The following is a 15,128-nucleotide window of genomic DNA, read 5'->3' as shown; positions in this document are numbered from 1 at the left end:
TCTTGAGGGTAAAGACTATTTCACATCTCAGCCATTACCTGGCAAAAATAGAAATCCTTCCATCTGCTTGGCCGAGACATGCCGGCACAGTAATGTGTCGCATGAAATAGATTGTCCGGAACCTGACATAAAATCGATCTTGCTTAGGTCATCCGTCTACTGCTTCCCGATCTATCTCCCGCCTCTTCCACACTGTCTAGACCTCCTCTTCCCACTTGGTGCTCTTCGATTTTCACCCTTCTACACTCACTGCTACATACACCCACCCCCTCATTCCCCGTTGTGGCTGCAGGGTGGATGTACCTGCAGAAAAAAACAGTTCTCAGACTATCAATTACCTCTTCAACAGACACGCAATAGGCCCCCCTCTCAAACAGGTTCTGCAACTCTGCCAACAGAACAACATGCACAAACACGGTTCATGAGCAACACCCACATTTACTTATGAACAACAGGCTGTTCGCGTCACTGCACAATGTACATATATGTATGAAATAGACAAGGTACAACACACCAAATGTATAAATTAAATTAACAAGAATACAGATATGTGAGCTAAAGCAAATAAATGTGTCTCCAGGCACCCTTTGTTTGGGGTTTCTCAATGGATCTAACATGAACACGAGAGACCAAGAAATAAAAACAGCTCCTGTCAGGTCAGCAAATGGCAGAGATGTCTTGGTGTCACACTGGGCTGATTTTAGTTTGCGGAGACAGGGAGTTGTCCACATCCCAACTGTGGTGTTGACATGGTTTAGTGTCTTGTAGCCCAAAATGTCAATGTTAATTAGGATCTGATTATCCAGTTGTGTTTGAGGATGCCACATGTCATTAAGTGACAGTCCCTCCCATCAACATAAAGTCCCAAATGAAATAAAGAATTAAAAAAGGAACGTAATTGCAGAAGTCAGAATCAGCAGTAAATATAGGGGCTTTCACACCAGAGGAAAATTTTCATAGCTCCTATAACAATTAGCAGAAGTACTCACTTCAGGAACTGGAAACGATTTTAGTTCTAGGAACGCCTTTTGGGAGGACTAAATTAGCTTAGAGTAGGGTCTAGCCCAGCACAATAGGAACTAGGCCTACCAGTGGCGTAAGTTTACGTTAACTGGCCGAACACATGTGAAACACCAGCTCCCACAACTTTTAAAAAGCAGTGTAAACACACAGTTTATAGCCCATCTATTTACTCCACAAACTAACACCATAAACATGGAAAACAGCAATAGATGGACCGCCGCCGAAGTCCAGGCACTTCCAAGCTAAGGAGAAAATTCAACGCAACTTTGAAAGGACCACCAAGTGAAACATGATTATGCATTTCTGCTCAGCTATCGACATTGGGCATCAACCACACGGCAAACACAATAACACTTATTTTATACCGTTTACTTTCTCAGTATAACAGTTCTATCTAATAACGTAGTGCTGGGCGGCATGACCAAAAATCCATATCACGGTATTTTTCAAAATGATACCGGTTTCACGGTATATGACGTTATTTTTTTTTTCCTAAGCATGACTGGGTTAACCACATTTTCTACTGAGTGAGAGAGGAAATACTGCAGTAGATTGACTTAGAATGCCCTATTTTACTGTCATGAGTGAATATTGTAGAAAAAATCCACACTAGTATTGTTAGGAGCGGCAGAAATAACGGTTTCCCCGAAATATTTATAATGAATTATTATGAAGTAATAATTTTAAAAATACTTTAACTAGAAACGTTTTTTTTTCCTTTATCTTAGATACTCATTTTTATTACTGACCAAAACAGCATGATAAACACAAATAAATAAAACTAACGGTCAGCAAATGTCAACTGAACAAAAATGTCTAAGTCTAAATTGACCTCTAAAGTCCAGATCGACCTCCAAAGCAAACTTAATTAAAGCACAATATTATACTTAGTTAAATGCTTTGAATGCTTGTAGCCTTCCTGTAGTTCAAACAGTAGAGCGTTGGCGCTTGCAACGCCAAGGTCATGGGTTTGATTCCCAGGGAAAGCAAGAACTGATAAGAATGTAAATGTGTACCTTGAAATGCAATGTAAGTCGCTTTGGATAAAAGCGTCTGCCAAATGCATAAATGTAAATTAATGCCAAGTCTAACTCCGATATTTAGCATGCTTTAGTGTTGGGCGATATGCTGCATATTGAATTTTTTACTTTGTTTTATTATCGCAGGAACTGAGAATATTATTCTATCATTTGGCGAGCAAAGATAGACTTGGTGAAGAAGATAAATATCACACTGCATAGAAATATTTCACCCAAAAGGCGAGCACGTGGATCACACACATGATGCAATAGTGATGAATCTACCTCAGTGCTGATAATGATATTTCAACTAAATTAATTTACTGGCTTCATATTTCTATTGTGTAGCATGTATTAATAATAAAAATAAAAAAAAACATTAAAACATTTTTTTTAAGGTCTGTTTGAAGCTGCTTTTGATTTTCACCAATGACTGATTATTGTGCCGTGTTCAAACCTAAAGACTGTTATTAGGCCTTGATATCATTTTAATATTAATATTAGTATAAATAATAATAATTTGTAATTGTATTGTTAGTGTTATTAGTGTCATTAAAATGTTTGTTAATGTCCTATGGAAACAAAACAAAATCCTGACGAACAACGATTTTCGCCTTGGCTTGAACAACAACTGTATAAGAATGATGCATCTCTTTTTATAACAAGCACTCTTGACAATTTGTGAATAGATCGGCTGATGTAGGATGTAGTTTTCTAATCTATTTAAAAAAAAAACATTTTCAATGAGGAGTCCTCAATCCTCATACGTGTTTGTCGTTGTCGCAAGTGTGGTTATGTGGTGAAATTAGTGAAATTAGGAAAATGAATTGTGGGTCCAAATTTTTATTTGATAATAATACTAGCCTGATAATAACAACGACAATTAAATACATTAATGGGAAAACGAGACAATTATCGTGACTATTGTCGATACACGTTACAATCGTCACAACCCTAGAATGTTTGCTCCCTCTTTACATGATAGTTGCATTCCTCACAATCCCCATCTACTCATGCTTGCCATTGAAACTAGCTAAATCACTTTAATTTACTAGGACAGTGGCCTCTCCATCAGCAGGAAGACTTAAATGGAAACAAACTAAGGATTAGCAATCCCATTAGCAAGCCGAGTCCATCCACTGGTTTTTGAGTGAGGGATGTTTTAGCGAAGATAAGATTCATGGGGGGCACTGAGCTGAAAACACAACAATACGGTTCATCATGAATTGCATTGTGGGGGAACCCAGTTATTAATCCTCTCCAGTTCATTCATCCAGTGCACGCCATCTGTCGGGTATGGCACCTTTGCACAAAACGCACTACTAAATTATGAAACAATTTTGCATTCCTGGAAGCATAGTTTGTTTGTTAAGGTAAATGTTGTGAGGTTTTTGTTGTCGGATGTCGTTGCCTCAATATATAATTCACACAGAGATACCAGGGGAAAAAAGACACCATGCTAACAAAATGAATTCATTCTCATTCGCATATCCAAAACAAGTCATCAAATTCTGGGGATCTTGCTGTGTAAAGCATTCTGGGGCGGGGAAGAGGATGACTAAAGCAGGGGAGAGAGCCACTCATCATGAAAACTAATGCTGTTGTTACCTAATGACATTGCTGTTGCACGGCGGGGTTGGGGGTGAATTCAATTGTCTAGCAAAGAAATGAAATGTTTTCTCGTTCACAAACAGAGTCATACACCCTAAAGGTAATATAAAGCAAATGAAGGAACAGCTCTGACAGGTATTATCGTCTCGCTATTATTGGTTGTGGCTCGCAAGGTGTGTGTGAGCTTCGGCCAGTGTTGTCTATACCTGTAATAATGGGGCTGGGTCTTGAAAAGGCTTCGGAAAATTCTGTTCGACAAACCTCCTAAAGGCTTTGCCTTATACAAAGAAGAGACTCATTGCATCAGTTTGTGACGGCTGCCATTTGTCATAACAGAGATCACTATAAAACTACCAATGGTATACTTTTAGCAAGTTTTAGATTTATAAGGAATAATAAACCCTACCACAAGGTACAGGACATGAAAACCTAAATGTTTCCATATGATCCATTCAGACCTAATTTTTCAAGTTTAACTCTGGAGTGACATGTAATTGCAAACTTTAAAGAAGAGGTTTGAGTGGCCGGTCAAAATTCAAAGTCTCAAGTCAGGTAAAGACCTGTGAATATCCCAGACAGACTACTCAGTGACCGTTATTACAAACATTTAGAGTCCACCAAATGGAGGCTGTTTCAATCAGCAGATCCATAACAAGATGATTTAGGAGTGAAATGAGTTCCTGTGTACGCAGGGTAATGTCCTCTTTAATAAAGAGGATTTGTGCAGTTATTCCAGATCTATATCTCGCGCTATTAAATGTGTCATAAAATTTAATTTGTACTCTTAATAGCAGATTTGACTTTTGCTGTTTGGATGAATAATTAACAGGCGTGAAATACGGATATTTGAGTGGTGAGCACTCAAAGTTAGAGATGCGTGTTTATGAATGCTAATTACAGCAAGGCTCTCAGAGAGAAATTATTTGAAAAACAGAGGTAATCACACCCTATTCAATGAAGTGCCGATGACAAAAACAGGAGCTTTACTTAAACAAAAGACACAATGTTTGAACAAAACATTCGTTGAACGATCGATAAGAACTTATATTGCTCTTCATCTGAGAGTGTGTGGCTAATCACCAAACTATGAGGTCAGTGTTACTACAGCTGAGATGTTTTTCACACGCAAACGCAGCCCTCAGATCACACAGGCACCGTTCAAGCACTGTCCGAACACATCACTGGAGCAAAACTGCACCGTCTCGCATGGTGTCTGCCAGGGACACCGAGCAATAATGTACGACAGGGCTCAATAATAAAGACGGCCCGCTGGCCAGAGGCCAGTGAGAGAGCGCCTCGGGCTAGTAGACGGAATAGTCACTGGCTCTATCGGGTCACTATTTGACATTTGTTGATCTTGTGTATTTCATGATTATTATTTTTTTTTAATTACACTAGAAATGTAAACTTATTAATTTATGATATTAATGCATATTTTAAATTGAGGTTTATTAAAATGGCAATAATGACTTAGTCTTGGAAGAATATCTTTGGAATAAAAAAAAAATCAGCAAAATTGTGGATTGTGTGCCAAGTTTTTATAAATATAGCTGTCATGGATATATTATAGCTGTATAAACTCCAGCTGTTGAACATTTTTAAATAAATGAATAAAAATAAAATTTTTGTAATATATTATTTACTATTTATTTATGAAAAATGTAAACAGACATTTGGCGCATAAAGTTAAATAAAATAAAATAAAATTGTTGGCCAGTGAAAATGTTGGCAAAAATATTCTTACTGTTGAGCCCTGTATGGGGACTCAAACACTCACTTTGCCTCATTTCCCAGAGATTCAATGAATGACTATGTCGTCATCAACCACTAGACTTTCTCAAACCATGAGGGAGATGTGCAACGTGGGAAAAAAGAAATGGCAAGGAATTCCTTTAAATTTATGCCAGATTTTACCCACCACACCTATTTAGCCTATATAAACCAGGTAATGAGGGAGAAAATTTCAATGTCAGTCATCTGGGAAAACCGGTTTACATTATTTATTTTAGGTTACAGTAATAGCAAGGATGAATACATTTAATTACACAAAATTATCATTCTGAATTCCACATCTTAAACTACACTTTACTCATAAATACCGACAACGCACTGAAACTATTTCAATTTGACATTCCAGCGGGACCAGCAAATTAATTCACTTCGCTAAATAAATAAAGCAAATAATGATATTTATGTTATTACACATATTCCTTCACCCAAAACTTAAACTGGCACCTTCAGAAAACCGAAAAACCTCCACTAGAACATTGTTAGCCACAATGTTTGTTGAGACCTTTGCTCTTTGCCGTGATCCCACACTCTACTGAGAAGAGCAGCTGGCGACACTACTGTGACGGAGTTGTAAAAGAAGAATTTCAGGTCACCAGCCTGTATGTGGGAGGTCAAGAGTGACAGACGAGGGGGTCGGTCACTACAGATAAGACCAAAAGATCCCGTTGGGCTCCCGTTTTCTATTTTTTACTCTACGCAAAGGTGGGCAAGTAGATGCAAAGATCAGAGTGGTTTTGATTCGAAAAACTTTGCCTTTAAAAAGCTTTTATCAGGCTCTGTTCTCCAACCCCCATCCCATTTAAGAGTTGCAAGTCTGTGCCGGTAAATGATTAACAAGCGCATGAGAGAGTAATGGTTCAAATTTTGCACAACTTTGAGAGAGCAACTCTCGGTTCTCTGAGGCACAGCCCCAGGAGGTTTCAGCTTTTCATGCTAAACAAAGCAAGACAGACGTGCTATCTTTACACTCCGTTCCCTTCCCAACTTTCCACTTTTAGAAAACTAAGAGAGAAAGAAGCAACTGGATGATCCCTTTTTTCCCAGATAAAGCAGCACCTAAAGTTGAGCAAGGAATCTATTGTGCAACCCTCACTTTGCTCGTTGTATTGAGCTACCCCACATAGGTGAAAGAGCCAAATGCACATTAATTTCACTGGGATGCGTTTAAAAAGGATTTATAAAATATATCTCAAGCAGACACAAGGCAATTTCCATCCATCTACAATAACATCTGGAGTTATGAGGGAGACAGCAGTTTCAACAAAGTTACAACTTACAACAAAGCCTATAATTTTCTTCTGTCACCTTTAATCAATGGTGTAGTCTCTCCTGAGCTGGCACAGAAAAAGAAAAAAAAGGAAGAAAAAAAAAAACTATCCGGGCCAGAAACCATCCAGAAAGCCAAGACGGGATCATGCAGGGAGATAAAGACAACTGGAAAAACGGGTTGTTTGGCCTAAGACTTCATGCGGTCTCACAGCGGGGTCTCTCACGTTATATCAGTGGTAGCTAGGGGACACTCGACGGCTCTCTATTCAGAGTCCCCTGAAAAAAAGAAAGCCAAAGAAGGGCTCTCACCAGACAGGGGCAATGTGCCAAAGAGGTAGCCAATAGAACCAGAATAAAAGTATTGTTTTGGTTTAACAAGTGACAATAAAAGGACAAAAGAGACAGAAAAAGTGCTCTGGGAGGAGCTGAAGAAAACCTACGCAATAGTGAACTAAAGTTAGGACAAAGTTAAGGAATTACTTACTTATTTTTTGCCAGTAGCCTATATTTTAAAAATCACCAGTTTTAGAGAAGAGAAGTGATCATTTTACGTTTTATTCATTACATTTTAATAGTTTTATTGTAGAGAAGCAAAAGTAGCACAACATAACTTAGATTACAGTAAGCTTTAATTTAACTTACCCATAACACTACGAAATTAAAAAAATATCCACAGGATATGTGAGAAATAGTAATCCTCTACTTAAATCCTGAAAGCTTTCTTCTTCCCTTGACTGTTCTTCCCAAGAGTGAGCACCACAATATTCAAATCCGTACGCACGTATCATCCAGGTGGGGAGATCCTTGTTAACGGCTTCAAGTGGAACAGACAAACACAGAGCTATTTTTTCCCTAGCTATTCAATCCAGTAAGTGTATAACTGACGTCAAACGAGTCCTGTCTTTATCCACAGTTCATAAATGTTAACTTGTTTCAGTAGTTTCCCCAGTGGTGTGGTAAACTCTTGCTGATTGTGGAGAGAGCTGATTGCAGTCCTTCCTGAGGGAAGCTTCTTCACACTGTGAGCTGGGAGTGGGCGTCAGTCTGGGTGGAGCCAGTGTGATGTCAGAACAGGGGCTCTCCGAGTACTCTCCGAGGGTTGTTTTCACTCACCTGTGTGCAAAGGTTGTACGTGCTTGCCTGTGTGTTCTCTGACTCATCAGGAACCTTGCTGGGACGTAAACGTTAATGATTAATCACGTTATGAGGGGAAATCATGATTTGATTTAATGTCATGTGGTGAGAATTTGGATATAAAATGGTGTATCTGAACTTTAAACTGTGTCACAGTTTAATAGTGAAAGAAAGAAAGAAAGAAAGAAAGAAAGAAAGAAAGAAAGAAAGAAAGAAAGAAAGAAAGAAAGAAAGATAATGAAAAAACAAAACAGCAATATTGAATGAAAAGAAAAAATCTAAAGAGAAGAACAGAAGCAGCAAATGAATAAATGAAAAAAGAAAGGACAAAAGAGTGAAAACAGAAGAAATAAAAGGACAGAAAGGAATGGTGACAGGGGGAAAGAAAAAAAAAACTAAAATAAAAGAACAGAAAAGAACAAATGAGCAAACAAACAAACACCCAAACAAAGATTGAAATGTTGAAAGAAAGAACAATTGGATGAAAAGGGAAATAAAAGAAATGAACAAAAGAACAAGAAAATGAAGCAAGAAGCAAGAACAGAAAAGAACAAACAACCACCCAAAACAGCAAACAAACAAAATACTTGAAACTTGAAATAGTGATAAAGAACAATCTAACAAAAAAAGAACAGAACAACAAAAACAACAGAAAAGAAAGAAAGGGCAAAAGAAAAGAAAGAAAGAAAGTAAATAAGTACCTTTTACGTTTATTTTCAGTCTTTCTACTTCAAAAGTTCCTATTTCATGAAATGTTACTTGCAGATTCTCTGAGATCTACCTGCAATTTCTGACTGAAAATGGTTTCTAATCTAGACTACACCAAAAAAAAATTTTGCAAGAAAAAAAGAAAAACTCATAACAAAGGTTGTTTACACTTTATTCTAGAAGTAGAATGGTTATAGTATTAAACCTGTATGGTTCCAGGAGAGAAGATTCCCCACACAGAACTCCCTTTAATGTCCTAATCTGACACAGTGACGCCTGTTAGATTACTGTGAACCTCAGTGGAACATTTTTAATCCTTGTTCATAATGCAGCACTAAAACGCCATATACAAATGATGAAACACGAGAAACATCCTATGCACTCTATTGAATTTACCACATAATGTTAACAAATGACACCGAGGTCGGGCTACGAATAATCATTATCCATCACTTTAAGGACTAGTTTATAATATTCTAAATCCGCCGTCTATTTTTATCCCACATGCTTGTTTTCATTCCCCAGATAATTATAAAGATGCATAACATTCCATTTGTGCATGTAGATTAAATATCGACTTGACGTAATCAATAATAAAATTTCCAATCATTCAAAATGACTGTATCTACTGTATAGCCTATGCTTTATTCCGTTAGTCATCATTCACTCCTCATCATGTCATTCCAAACCTGTCTAACTTACTTTTTTTCCGCAGAACACAAAAGACGACTTCTTGTATGGAGAAAAAAAAGGCCTTTTTTATATCTTAAAAATATTTGTTTCAATTCTGCTTCTTGTCACATGAACAATATCTAGGGATGTGAAACCAGGACAAGCTATTGCTCTGAGAGTTTCAGGCTCCTCTGTATGAAAGACGTTGTGAACATTAGAGACTGCTTTCTAGGGCATAATTACACTTATATCCACAATGGTCCCTCTGCTGTGCATCCTCCAGAGAAAACCCAGTCAAACTGTATATATGTGGCGTCGGGAAGAAAAGCTGAAGGATTCATCCATCCTACGTGCTGTTGAAGAGGTTAGAGGGCAGACATTGGGGTGACCGGAGAAAGAGGTCATGCCTCGCCACACCTGTTGCCCTTCCTGACCCACTTTCTCTGGGGGCTTTTCAGCCATCACATGCCAAGATAAAAGAACGATTGAAATAGCCCACGGGTTACAGCCTTGCCTCGTGAGCCGCTAATTTTGGCGGACGACCGTTTGAAACAGCTTTAGCTTTTACGTTGAAGTCGTTAGCACAGACAGAGAGCCCAGCACAGCTGTCAATTACTCAATACCCACCAGAGCCCTCCCTGTAATTTAAATCAATTTACTGACAACTTAACCACAATTCAAGCGTTCAGATGGGTTACTCTACCAACAGGGAAACACAATTGTGCTTTTTTAAGAAAGCTTGCTTGAGATACAACGCTTTGAGAACCTTTCCAGTGATCATTACCCAGCTCTATTTTATGCACTGGTAATAGTTCTGACAAAACGAAGTAGCCTACTAAACAACAAAACAAACCACGTATTCATGGGGATTCATGAACTACACTGAACAATGATTATCTAACCTTTTCTCCAAACCTTATATCACATGGAAGACATTTGCTCGGTTCCAAGACATAGTGAGCCGCCTATTGAGGGAGAATTTTAAGACATCAAAGTTTTAACTATACTGCCTTCTAAGATACCTAATTTTAAGGAAGTAGTTCATGTATATTTCGTGGAACAGGTAAACCATAGGCAAGACCAGAATGCACCACAACAAGCTTAGTGACAAATAAAAATTGAAATGGCTTGCGATACGAGAGATTTGTCAATGATGAACTTGCCCTCATGAAATACTAGAAAGTAGTAAAAATAGTATAAAAACTATAAAAATAGAAGGATAACTATAAAAATAACTTCTTTTAGAGCATCACATTTTTAGCTTAGCAACATGCTGATGTCGAACTTTACTGAAATCAATAGTGAGTCGAGTCTGCCATGCAGTGCTTTTTTAGAGATGTCAATAATAAACGTTTCATAAAATACTGGAAATTATCAATACAAATGCTTTAATTAGAAATTAATTATTTTGATCATATCATTGATCTCATACTTTAGAGCATCACTGTTAGCTTAGCACCATTGAGCTGGAGTGTGCCATGCAAAGTTGCTTTTTCAAATAAGTAACGCAAGTTAATTTCTTTTCCCATGTATTGACTGACAGGTCTCCTGTCCGCATGTTGAGAGAAATCAGGAGTAAGTGCAGAGGCGTTGTGTGCCGCTGTGTGAACATGATGTGGTCATCGTAGTTATAGACTAAATGTGAGCATTTACTCATCTCACTTTATTAACCAATGTCTTTGCTGCTGAACCTCAATGATCTAATTTAACCATACCAATAACCAATGAGCAAAATTGACTTTAGATAAGCGTGTCTGAATTTTCAGTTTTTAATGGTGAAGTGAGGTCCTGTCCCAAATGGCACACTTTGACAGGGACAAAGAGTGTTGAACTTTCTACTCCTTTGTCCTTTTCTTCTGCAAACCAGAATGGTAGCACATCTCAAAGGTTTGTTTGAGCTGCGCCCTCTACTGTACAGGAATATTGCATTTCCTTCAGATTCATATCACTTTTAGCGTGGAAGGGCCTTTACATTTTCCAAAACTTTTGTTTGTTTCTGTTATTAAAAAACAAACAAGCAAGCCCAGCCAATGTGAGAAAAAGTAATTACTTCCATAAAAAGTAGGCAACTATCGCAATTAAGTTAGTTTTTTAATATTGTTCGCAATATTGTAATGCATTAATTTTAAAAGTTTCCCCAACTTTCCCCAAAACTGGTATATAGCCTGGTTAAAACCAGACCATTCTCAGTTGTAACTGAGTTATGATGCTTTGCCAGACCATAGAAAAATCATTTCCAGAGGGGCGTCACCAACGGACGTCGCGGATAGACCTAAAACCAATCAGAGTGATGAAGGAGATGATGTATGCAGAGCGGCGGAGAAACATCTCCGAGTGTTGTTCTTTGCTCGGTTTTTAACAAAAAGGAAACGTTCAAATCGCTTAAAACAGACGCGATAGCTGATTCGAACGAGTGATGTTCGACGGCGGCATGTGTAAAAGCTCCCGCCCCAACGTTTCTGATTGGTGCCTCGATTTCGACGGATTGGAAATGGGCTTGAATGAGCTCTTTGCCAGACTAACTTTCAGAGCAAATCTAAATTTGCCGGAAGTTGTCTGGGTTTTCCCAGGCTACAAAACTGGTGCTTATAATAGCCGCATTTATACTGGAACATTATGCCTCAAATCAAAACGCGAGTATCATCTGTTGTAGACTGATTGTTTATAGTCACGTTGTACACTAAAGTATAATGTAACAATGCCTAACAAAATGTGCATGTGCATGTCCTATTTGTGCATGCATAATCTGTGTGTATGATGAAATCAAAGGCAATTGCAAGCCCGGTAATTTGCATTTGTGTGAACAAGAATATGCAATGTCTGCCGAATTTCAAATGGAAAAGCAAGTACCGTTTGACATTACATTTTTAATGTCCCAACAGGTTTGACCCTGCCGTACTGAAAGAAAAGCAAGAGCAAAGCTCCCGTTACCCATTTCACCTTCTTATCACCGTACTCCCACCCTGCCAAAACTCAAATGAAAATGCAAGCCTGTCAATTGGTCCTTGTAGGTGGGATTCTTTTTAGAGTAAGGGGGAAGTGACAGTCCAGAATAATTTGCAACTCATATTTTATAAATCATTATGTCTATATAGACACTACTAGACAGACAGAGAGATATGGGCAAATTCTCAGTATATGAAAGAAGTGTAAGATCTAACATCTTTGTCCATCATATATAAGATTCTCATTAAAAGCATTTCATTATTAAGTCCCTAGTTTGAGAAAATTACATTTTTGCCTGGTCAAGTAATATATAAAGCATTTTGGGGTTGATTTCTAGGAAAAACAACTGCCTAGTTATATTGTTTTGTATACCATTACTGTGATAAAAAAAAGTTTACTCATACTATGAGTGAATTTTCCTATACTGACTCATCTCTTATAAACGCAATATTTGTATTAATCTAGTCACGATGGTGAAGCGTTTGCAGTAATCATCAGGGAACATATGCTTACAGACCAGGTCTAGTCTGATTTCCTGTAAAGTGAAGCAATCCTGGAAAGGTTGCAGGTCAGAATTACCTTCTTGTTTAAATTCATCCCCCTTTCTCAGGGCCTCAGGTGTAAACAACAGTTGGGAAGCACCTGTTTAAGCGCGCACAGCTGGGAGACGGCTGCACATGCAGCGACTGAATCCACAGAGGTTCAGACTGATGAGGAGACTAAACCCACCTCCTCCACTCTGTATGCAAAGCGCTCCATCAATATCGAACCCCTCTACATTGTCCCATTACATCTGAATGTAGACACGGGGTCTTAGGGCGGGAATGCCACTCACTCGCTGGGCGGTTAAAGATAATGGAACTTCAAGCAGAGCGAAAGGGACTGACGCACTTACTGACAAGAGGTGAGAAAAAAAACAGCACACAGAAGATAAGACTGTGCTTGGTAAACTGACCTTGTGTGTGTGTTTTTGTGTGTCCGAGTAAGTAGGAGAGGCACATGGAGTTCAGCAAGGCCACCTTCAGTACTTTCAATTCTGTGCACTTGTGATGTTGCTATAAAGCTGGTGTGAAAAATAAATAAAAGAGAGACTCTGCGTCTGGATATGCAGACGAACAACTCGTACTGTATCATCAACTGATATTCTGAAGAACGTTTTGCTCATTTGCTCATAGCAACAATGTACTTTTTGAGCCAATCACCTGGAGCGCAGCGCAAGAGTGAACAATGACATCATGATGCTGAATGGTTGATAGCACTGTAAGAATGAGTACATTTCCTGAGGTTTATTGTTTATTGTTTTATTTGGATCCCCATTAGCTCCCACCATGGTGGTCGCTAGTCTCCCTGGGGTCCACAGAAATCACATTACAAAAATTCAATTAATCAATACATCAATAAGATCTATAAGACCTATACAATATATTAGCTACCATGACACACATTTAAAATGAGTTCGAATTATACAGTTATGCAAAAGCAACATCTATTCAACATGTAATTCAAAAAAAAAAGGAAAAAAAAGAAAAAAAAAAAAAGAAAAAAAAAAAGAGGTGTGGCATCAACTGCAGCACACAGGGTAAAAAAGCATTTAAGAGCTTTAATTTAAAGAATTAGCAATATAAAAGCTCTCCAAAAAGAAGTGAAAATTAAAATAATTTAAAGAATTAAATATATAATAATCCTATTTATTATTATAGCAATGAAAAAAATACACCAGTTAAACATCTACTGTACTAATAAATAATCAGCAATATGTTGTTGTATGAGTGTTTTTAGGGGATGCATTGATATTAAAATTCTAGCCAATACAAATACATCTATAATTATTTTTATGTTATGGCAAATAGGCCTAACTGATAAATGGCTGATATTAAAATTCAATCCACTTTTCCTTAAGAAAAATATAATAAATACAAACAAAAAAAAAAAGAATAAAATGTAGCATTTAGAATGATTGATTTTTAGCTCCAAGTAAATTTAGGCAGCACAAACTTATTTGATAAAATTCACAAAGTATGACAAATTGATATTTTACATTTAACAGAGTTGTATTAAACTATCCATGTTGTTAAAGATGAGAGAGCAAAGGTAATGTAAATTTAAAAACAGAGGAAATGAGCACGCACGGCACATTCAAATATCAAGATTTAGTTGCAAGTTTACCAGCATTGCAATACATCTAATTCGTGATCATATTTCAAATGCTACACTCCACCAATCACGTTAGGGCATCCAACGGCAGTACTACAGGGCTACTAGCGATAAAAAACGACTCGGTTACTAACGTAACCTCGGTTCCCTGAGAGGAGGGAACGAGTATTGCGTAATAGCTTTACGCTATGGGAAAACTCCTTTTCTCGAGAAATATTGAAGTCTTTATGTAAAACGCATTGCAGCTGCACAGCATACAGCAATGAGCGAGGCAGCTCGGTCATTGGCTGTGCTGCGGCAACTTGCACGAACCAATGACGGGGCGACTCTGAACCCGCTTCCAATGAGCGTGCTTCGCGCCCACGCGCGTCAGAGCCCGCCAAGATGGGCGTGGCCAAGGGCTATATATTGGGCGCCCCGTCGTCTGAGTTCTTTAGGTTCAATCGACTGAAGCAAACTGACCAAGCACAAGCACGGCAGATTACGCAATACTCGTTCCCTCCTCTCAGGGAACCGAGGTTATGTTAGTAACCGAGTCGTTCCCTTTCGAGAGGTTCCTCCTATTGGGTAATAGCTTTACGCTATGGGAACGCCATGTAAAACGCCGTGCGTGCTGACTTCGCTTCTATTAAGCCGGAGGCCGGAGCCTGAGCCTTTGAGCGAAGTAATTATCCAACGAGCCAGCCGAAGGCAGGTTTTATAAAGGACAACGTGGAACGGCCCGATGGGCGTCCAGAGACACACACAAGCACATTTTCATGTACTGTCATGTATGAAAAATCCTCCACATCAGTTTCAAAG

At 38.3% G+C, this 15,128-nt stretch overlaps 1 protein-coding gene across 5 annotated transcripts in view; it reads right to left on the bottom strand.

Annotated features, from left to right (window-relative positions):
- ptprfb (protein tyrosine phosphatase receptor type Fb) overlaps positions 1-15,128 on the bottom strand; it is a 218,470-nt gene that overhangs the window by 143,472 nt on the left and 59,870 nt on the right. The window contains exon 1 of one of the 5 annotated variants that reach the window (XM_056260781.1): positions 7,356-7,747. The exons of the other annotated variants lie outside the window; for them this stretch is intronic. The gene's annotated coding sequence lies outside the window, so the exon portion shown is untranslated. Of the gene's footprint in view, positions 1-7,355; positions 7,748-15,128 lie in introns of those variants that run through there. 5 annotated transcript variants of the gene reach the window in all.

Source organism: Rhinichthys klamathensis, unplaced genomic scaffold (genome assembly GCF_029890125.1).
Source record: "Rhinichthys klamathensis goyatoka isolate OS25496 unplaced genomic scaffold, OSU_Roscu_1.1 h1tg000178l_1, whole genome shotgun sequence".
In the NCBI taxonomy this organism is placed as follows: Eukaryota; Metazoa; Chordata; class Actinopteri; order Cypriniformes; family Leuciscidae; genus Rhinichthys; species Rhinichthys klamathensis.
Note: the sequence above shows the minus strand (reverse complement) of the source record. Positions and strands in the feature narration are given on the sequence as shown.